Raw genomic sequence first — 9152 nt, 5'->3', positions numbered from 1 at the left:
ATGGTGCAGCCACAATAACGTTTTCCCTGCTGATGGCGTCCATGTGTCTCTCCCTTCTCACTGGAGCTCTGTTAAACACCGGGATGTGGTACGAGCGTGTGTGCACCTTCTGTTCCCTGAGCCATCCCTGCCTTTCTGGGGAGGATGAGGTGCCTGGCCTTCCGTGGTTAGTTTAAGAAAAACACTCTCCCAGTGATCAGTGCCCGTATGAAGTAGATGTATGGTTTCAATTCTGTCCTTGAGCCATGGATCATTTAATGTTGTCAACACATATACATCCTTCTCAAACATCCCACTGAGAATTTCTAGGGACTGTAGACAGCTTAAAGCTAGCGTTACAGCAGCAGCTTCATATTTGCTTCCAGATCCACGTGCATTTTTTAATACTAAAGCTTGCATAATTGCTGCTGAATTTCTAAGCAACTTCTTCAAAGGGGCAACGGCATACGAGCAGCAGGAGTACTGGTGGTGGAGCAGGAACAAGGCCTGTTGTTGGCTTACGGCTTCCCAGCAGCTGCTCAGAGGTGGTGTTTGAGGAGCCCTGAAGAAGGGCTGGGTTGGGACCTCCCAGCTCGGCGTGGGTTTGAGCACGTTTTCTTCCTGACCTGGGATGTGCTTGCCAAACAGCCACTGATGCTAGGTGCCTGCATCAAAAGCATTTTAGTGCAGCATGTATCTTGCCAAGGAAGCTTGCACTGACATCCTGCTTTGAAAAGTGGGATAGGGCACTGTCAGCCTTATTTTTTCTGGGGGGGGGGGGGGGAGGTGGAAGTCTGGAAATGCCGAGAAGCAGAGGGACATGCTACATGCAATAGCAGCTAAAGGGTCCATCACAACGCTGATTGAAGCAGGGCTATGAAAGAGGAGACAAGGTTGTTCCTCAGTATAATAGAATGATGTCCTGATCTCTCCCAGCTAGTGGAAATAGAGTTGCAGCTAGATGGGGGCTAGTACCTTCTGGTTTTGAATGCTGCAGTCGCTCTGAGGAGTGAGGTGTGCTGCTGTTTCACGGCAGTGCCGTATCAAGCTGTGGTAGGGATGCCCATCCCCACAGGGGTCAGTCTCCCCTGGGTAAAGGGCAGTGACCACCGCAGGGAGCAGGTCTCTCTCCTCTTTGTTAGCTGACAGCTGCTCTCAGATGCTGGGGAAGAGACTGATGTAAGGTGATAATGTCTGCTGGCTGCAGCCTGAGAACAGGAGGCTGTGGCTTTGCTGGACAGCCTGCCCTGGCTGGTCACTGCTGAGAGGTATGGATGGAGCTGGGTACCCAACGGCTCCATGTGCCTTTGGAAATGTAGAAGGGCTGTGGGTGATGATGGCTCCCTGGCTGCACACCCAGCTGCAGGGCTCTGCTGCAGGCATCAGAGACAGCTTCTTCCTCTTGCTGAGGAAGGGCATTTCCGGGGTGATACCAACCTGAGGTGTCCCCCTGTACCAAAGGCAATGTCCCCTCTCCATCCCCCTGGCTGCCATGGGGCCCTACACAGCAGCACATCAAAAGCACCTGGTCAGCCAAACTCCATTTACTGTGCCTATGAATTTATTCTCTTTGGAGCCCAGGGTAATTACTTTACAACTCTGAACATTAAATATCATTTGTCTTATTCCAGGAGCTCCAGATCTTTATGAATTTTATCTGATGCTCACTCCCTTCAATTATCTGCCATCAGGAGAAGTTTACCGTTGCTGCAAAAATATCAATTTGCCAGAGGTTGCAATACATTCACTCTCCACCTCTGTAATTTACAAACTTACATTCTTATGATTAGAAAGAAAAATGGCTAATAGGAGAAATAGTCATGCAAAATCGATACTGAATAAGATGCTGCCACCTTTTGGCTTAACCTAATTCTACATCCGGGGCCAAATTCATCCCTGGTGTAACTCCTTTGCTGCGAGAGGAGCTGCAGTGGCCCTGGGGCTGCCTGTGAGGGGTGGAGCAGGATGGGGAGATGGGGCATGATCTGGGGGGGCTCCCCCCATGACTGTGAATGGGGCATGTGGAGCTGATGCTGTGGGGGTTGCAGGCTATTAAGTAAGGAAATTTCCCATAGCTGTGCTTCTGCAGCGCATTTTCTTCTGGCACATTCGGAGCCAAAGTGGAGGCTCCCGGCAGGTTTTTCTTCTCCCACTCCAGCCAGCCTGGAGGCTGTTCTTGGAGCTGTGTCCTGAGCACAGGGACCAGCACTGGGCTGCAGGCTTGTGTCCTTGTTGATACGCTGGGAAAGAGGGTCTGGGATCTGAGGAGACTCAGCACATGGCTGAAGGTACTGGTTAGACAGTTCATCTAAGCTTGTAGGCAGCCTCCACCATGCTGTGCGTCTGCAGCACAGTTAGACAGGATGCAACACCGCGGGACTTGCAACACGGTCAGTCTCGGCAGCTATTGAATGTACTTATTCTTCAATTAAATGCCACTGCAATGGGCTGTGGAGCCCAAATGCTGCTGCGCTTTCAAAAGGAAACAACAAAAAAGGCATTTATTTTTTGTAGCGGAGGTATTCCAAATTGTTAAGTGCTGCAGCAGAGCAATCCCAGTGTTGCTCTGTCTCCTTGCCCAATGACACAGGGGTTTTTCAGCTGAATACCAACAGGCATGTGATTAAAGGCTCTTTGGATTCTGCTGCTGTGGGATTTCCAGCAGAACTTGCTATTTCTCTCATATCTCGCCCCTTTGTTTCCCCGAGTCCAGGGCAGAGTCTGAATTCGGTAATTGCCACCTGGATTTGCTTTGCTGTCTTCCCAAGGAACTTGTTTGAATAAATTGAATTGGCAAATGTATTGTTCAGCTGCAAAGCGTTGTGTCAGGAATAATACAGGTATTACCAGTCTCTCTATTACAGCACTGAGCACACCGCCAGGGACAGTGAACCGAGGCATGAGAGCTCCCTTTGAGCAGCTCTCTCTGCTTCCTCTTCAGAGAGAAGTCCCTGCTCTTTTGGACAGTTGCTCCATGCTCTAAATCAAGAGCAGAAGCAGCTACTTGGAGCTTCCCCAGCATGTGCAGAAACTCTCCTCTGCTGGGAAATTTTCTGCTCATAGGTTCCTATGGTTTGTATTTATGCTTCCTTCACTAGGCGAGACTTGGGTGCAGCAGTCACCTTGTTTTCCATGGTCCCGTCAGTCCCACTGACTCCAGCAGTAGGGCTGCATCAGTAGAGCTCAGGGCAGTGTGGTGGGACAGGCAGGTCTTGGGGCTGTATCCTGCCTGGGCAGAGCAGGGCATTAAGCTGCAGGGCTTTGCTGAAGGACCCAAAGGACTGGGTTAGGTTGTGGAAACTCAACAGTTAGAAGCCTAGGAACATAAACAAGGCACTAACTGGGTGCTAGGCAAGTTCTTTGGGTTGGGGACTGTCGCTCATGCATTTCTTGAGGTGCTCCCAAGATGGAGGTTATCTGAATATGACAAGGCACGAAGTTTGAAGTTCTTCAGGGATATAGGCTCACCTGCATCCTCCGTACCTTGACATGATCAAGTGGGAGAAATAAGCTCTCCTGCCTGCAGGTCCACGGAGGCTGGGGGCACAGCCAGCGCACACCAGCAAGTCAACAACTACCACCATGGTGGAGATCTCTCCTAGTACCCACAAATGACTGTGACAGCAGGGGCAGGAGCCCATGACCTTGAGGAGAGCTGTAACCGGTGGAAGATGGCAGCGCAGCTCTGCAACCCCTGTGCCCTGGGCCATAGAGTGACCAGGTTTCTGCAGGAGATGCAGAGGGCTCTCCAGGCAAGTGGTCCTCCTGGGAGGATGCTCCATGGCTCAGGGCAGTGGCATCACCTCCTCCCTCAGCAGGGGCTTACAGAAGGGAGGCCTGCCCGGCTATTAATAAAGGCTCAGTGGGGGTATTTTAACGATGGGGCTGCCTGGAAGCCCGACGCCTGCCAGGTTGAGCAGTGTCCTGCAGAAGCTGCTGGCCACTGAGGTGACCCCATGTGCAGGTTAGCAGGGACATGGTGCCACCTCGTGGCACACAGCTCCGGGTGTCACACGTCCTTGTCCCTGACATCTTTCCATGGGGAGCACCACCATGTGGGTGTTCCACTGCTTCCCAGGGCTGCCTGGTGCCTCCAAGGACGTGGCTGCACCAGGCCACCAGTAAACGGGTGGTTGGGACTGATGGGTGAGGGTTTACTCTCTGGAAAACAGCAGAAATGGCTAAAACTGTTGTCCTACCCCCTAGTCTGAGTAGTGGCTGCAAGCTGGGTCTGAACCAAGCTCAGGCTGTCCAGCTCAGCCATTGATTTTGGAGAGGATTTCTTTAGGTCTGTCTGCCCACTATAGGATCCATACATTAACAGGGTCTCCTCCCTTGCTCAGCTATTCCCCATGGATCTATCCTTTTGTTTCACAAACTCTACCAGGATTCCCCTGACCACCCTCCCCTGCTAACCCACATCCACACCCCCATCCTCATCCACACTAGAAATGGGCTTGGTTCCCTTCTGCACCTACAGCATAAACCAAACCCTGCTTATGAGAAATTAGGCTTATTTCTTAGTGCTATAAAATGAGAGAAAAAAAAAAAAAAAGATGGCTCTGTTTGTCTATGTAAATAAAGGAAAAATAAAGACAATGCTGAGGTATGGCACTGCTGTTAAATCATCAGTTGAAGTGCTTAAGGATAGAGTCTCAGTTTTCAGTGAAATGCTTTAATTCAAAACCAGCAATGCAACGAATAAGGAGGCTCTAGTGTCTAACTTCCCTTGCTGATTGATGGCATTGTGGTAGTGCCTAGGAAATCTGGGGCTTGGTGGTTGTGGATTGGATCCTATTGTGCCATTTGCAGTAGGGACTCAACAAAAAGCCAGTTGTTATCCCAGGGGAGTCTGCCACAGAGACCTTTAATCTGTTTTCTGCTACGTGTTGGCAACTGACATTGTAAGACATTAGTGTTTGATCTGTGACCACAACTCACCTGATAAGGGACTTATTTTTCCACTACTATTAGAAAGGCTGTTGCAACACTTCCCACTCTTTGAGACAGCTTTTTTGGAGTTACGGGCCCTTTCTACCTGTCCCACTGCCAGCTTGGCTGCCATCTGTGCTCTTTCCTTTTGGGCTGGGACATTCCCAAACAGCAAAGTAAATGGCTTGATTCTGCTGAATTTTTGTTCTTCCTATACAGTACAAAGTGATACTGAAGAAGGAAAAACCTTTTGTTTTTAAAATTATGCTCCTTTTAGAGCATCCTATCTGGATGCTCTAAAAGGGGGTTGGAGACATAGTGGGTATCAGAGGCAGAGGGAAATACGATGGGGTTTACATCTAAAACACTAAATCTGAGGTTTCCTGTGGAGGGCCAGGAGCTGGGCATTAGGAGCACTTGGTCTCTAATTGAAGTTCAATCTACCATGCAAACCTTTGTTTTAGTATAACCCAAGGAAATAATTTAACATCCTTGTACAGGTCTATACCATCCTTTCCAGTTTACTTCATCATTTAGGAAGGGGGGTTTAAAGAAGAAACTCTTCTGTCGAAGAAGTGAGCTCATGCTGGTATAGTGGTATCTGTGTAAATCCGGCAGTGTATCCGTGGTTGCAGCAATGAGCCTTTAGGCACTTAGCAAGGATTTGCCAAGGAGCCTAAGGGCTGATACACACTTGAAACTCAATGGGATTTAGGTGCCTAAATGCGTTAGGCTGCTTGGAAAATCCCAGCCTTTGAAGTTAAAATAGGCACTAACAAAAAATGGCTAAAAAATAATTGAAATTATAAAATTCAGGCTCAACCTTCCATGAAGGCAGTGGGTGCTCTGAGTTTCGCACCCAAAACAAGGCAGTGGGAGGTGGCCACCAAAGGCAACTGAGGGGCTCCACCAGCATGAGGGTTCAGAAGAGCTCCATCCTCCATGTCTCCTGCCCCATCAGGAATTGCAGAATAGCCCCTCTGAACTATTTCCACATCTGATGGATGTCTGCATGCATGGGAACGATCCAGGACATTTGTCTGGGGATATCCACCTTGTGAGAGTGTGTGAGGAAAAGATTAACAATGCCTTTTTTTTGTTGTGGTTGAGAAGAATCTTAGGAAATTAAAAGTTGGAGAACTCATCTTCGTTATTTCTCTTTAAAGTTACTTATGAATTGAGAATGGCTCTGCTCATATTTCTCTTTTATTTGCTATCTCCCCAGGCTAAAGTGTTGTCTATTTATCTTGCATATTAGGTTACTTTTTATGGGGTCCCTGCTATTATATTTCACCTCTAACTTTGTTAGCTTGTGTTTGATATTAAATTATGTTGAATAAAATGGGAAGCTCAAGGACATTTTTCAGCTCCATCCTGAAATGAGGTTCTTAATCCTGTTTCTGGGTCTGCCCCTGTAGCCCAGCCTGCGGGGACAGGATTGGGTGGGTAAGAAGGGCAGCAGAGGAGTGTGTGTATCAACTACGTGCTTTGCTGGGTGAAGTTGCAGGAGAATTGTGCCTGTAAATCCAGTCGGTTCATGTACAGTGATTTTGGAAGCATCTCTTTAGAAATGGGTTCTAATAATAGTGACACCATCACAAGATAAGATCCAGGACTAGTTAAACCACAGCTTCGCAACTCAGTGCTCCTTTGGGAATTAGAAGAAGTCACAGAGCTGTCACTCTAAAGCTGATCATGGGCTCGTTTAACTATGTCATCCCCTAAGACAGCCCTTTCAATTATGTCAACCTGTCTGCTCTCCCTAGACTCTAATTTTAGAGCAGCAGTAGCTAATATTCTTGGAAAACTGATCCGCCTCCACAGATCTCTCCTCTCTGTCTGCTGCTGTTAACGGAGTATCCTGTGGGGAGATCGGACTGCTTTACTTCCCCTCCTGTAATAAACCTAATAAAAATAGGTACCATTAGGTTCCTTTGTGTGTGGTCTCTTTAAGACACTTATCTGAGCTATGTAATGGAGATGTCACGTCTCATCCACAGAGGGATATGGCAGCACCACAGGGTCATTGCAATAAAAATAAAACTCACTTTTAAGAGCCTGGTATGAGATTATGAGCTGAAAAGCAGGTTGATGGGATTGGAGTTCAGAGACCTGCAAGAGGCAAATGTGAGCTGGAGTCACCCAAACGTTAATGCTGCAGTGGTGGCTCTGCAGCTGGAGCGGCAAGCAGGATGCTCCTGGCTGGTGTAGGAATATGGTGGGAGATGGGGTGGCCCTGGGGACCCCAAAGACAGGGGACATATTTGTGTCTTCTGGATGGTGCTGGGAGGAGTCTGGGGCACACAAGATAGAGACAAGATGGATGGACCCACGTGTCTTGGCCACGGGCACCTCTGTGGTGTGCTGTCCATCATAACACACCTCTATGGTAAGGGGACTGGAGAGATAGGACGGAGCCAGCCACATCCCTGCCTCCCCATCCATGCTGTGTCTATAGCTGGCAGTCATGCCCCTGCCCTCACAGGCTGGCAGCACAGGAGGAAACACAACCATGCTTGGGCTGTCCCATTTGGGGTTTCTATCATGTCAGCATTGAAAAGCAACAAGGACTTTCTCCAGCTAAGCAATTAAAGCTGCCATGAAAGAGAGGACAGGGAAAGCCTTTGAAGACTCTCTTTCTTCTGGCCAGTGTGACAGTCTGCTCAGCTGGGTCAAGTCTCCTTTGGTCATTGCTCCTCCATGCCTGGCCTCCACCAGGCTGGAGGATAGTGGTGTGTAGGTCTGAGGCTGTCAGAAACGTCTGTTTTCTGCAGACCCTTTTCCAAAATCATTACTTTTGGGGGAACTGTTTGAAGGAAAAAACATCTGTGAGGTTGAAGAAGGATGTCATCCTCTTCAGAGGTGTTTTATTCCCCCTTTAGAATGCAGTGTGTGTCCTAAAGCAAACCATGCTGGTGAGGTGGGGTGGACCGTGGTGTTTAGGCCCCTGCAGAGCCACCGAGAGGCAATCACAGGGATTGGAGGGAGAGAAAGGGAAGGAAAAAGGAAAAAGCAATAGCCCTCCTCCCCTAAAAAACCAGAAAAGGAGTAAAGGGGAGGAAGGGGAAAAGAAGAGGCAGAGAGACCCTGCAGAGACAAGGGAGGGAGATGATCCCCATCCATCCCACCCAGTGTCACCATCCTGGTGGCAAAGTCCAGGCCTTGCAGACTGGGTTATACAAAATCAATACACTACAGGCTGCTGGGGAGCGGTACCTCCCGCAGACTCCAGCAAGTTAGTTACACGTAGCTTTCCTTTCATAAATCCATGTTGGCTGCCCCTAATCAAATTCTGCTTCTCAAGCAATTTCCCTTGCTAATTCCTCCTGAATCAGTTCTAACCCACCTATCCCCCTTGTCGCTAAGCTAGCCAGCCTCTAATCACACGCTGCACTGTGTGATCCTTTCCCGAGTAATACAGGGTTTGGCACTTTCCTCCGGTTCTCAGCAGCCTAACCTGTCAGGAGCAACCTTCTAAAAATATCACTAAAGACCTCGGCTAATTTCTAATCCTCGTTTCTATTAAGATGGCTGCCTGTACTATGTGGGTTTCTAGACTTGGGATTTACAGTCTTCCTTAAGAGCATCTAATCTGTGCAGAGCCATTTCTGTTGTTATCCTTACACAAACTCCTCCCTTTCCTACCATAAAACATGATCCCTTTGGCAGCAGCTCTCCAGCGCAGGGCAGCATCAGCCAGCCAATGAAGACACCAGCCTCTTTCTGCCTCACTTTTTGGTAAGCCTTCCTGGAGAGATCACTGGGGTCCCACTCCTCTTGGACGCTGGGTAGGTGCTTTGTATGAAACGCATCAGCCTACAAGCTCAGCATGGGATTTTCTTTGCACTTCCCAAGTTCTTGAGTGTTGTGTAAATAGTGTAACAGAGCTGATGCATAGATGTGTAATGGAGCAAAGGTCTTGAAGTACCTCGTATAGCTGGCCTTCCTGTTTGGCTATTTTATGCTGTTTCCTCCTTCTTAATACTCCCCTGTCCCTAGCTCTGAAAATCATCCAGGTCAACAAGAACAAGCAAAGTGGGGGAGAGCCATATTGCCTGCCACCGCCCTGGCAGACACCAGGCAGCTGGCTCAGCTCAGTCAGGGGAAATCCCTTTAACCATAGAATCATGGAATGGTTTGGGTTGGAAGGGACCTTAAAGCCCATCCAGCTCCAACCCATGGCCATGGGCAGGGACATCTTCCACTAGACCAGGTTGCTCCAAGCCCCATTCAACCTGGCC

The sequence above is a fragment of the Lathamus discolor genome, chromosome 6 (genome assembly GCF_037157495.1).
Source record: "Lathamus discolor isolate bLatDis1 chromosome 6, bLatDis1.hap1, whole genome shotgun sequence".
Taxonomy (NCBI): Eukaryota; Metazoa; Chordata; class Aves; order Psittaciformes; family Psittacidae; genus Lathamus; species Lathamus discolor.
The sequence above is the reverse complement of the archived record's forward strand: the minus strand, read 5'-3'. Positions refer to the sequence as shown.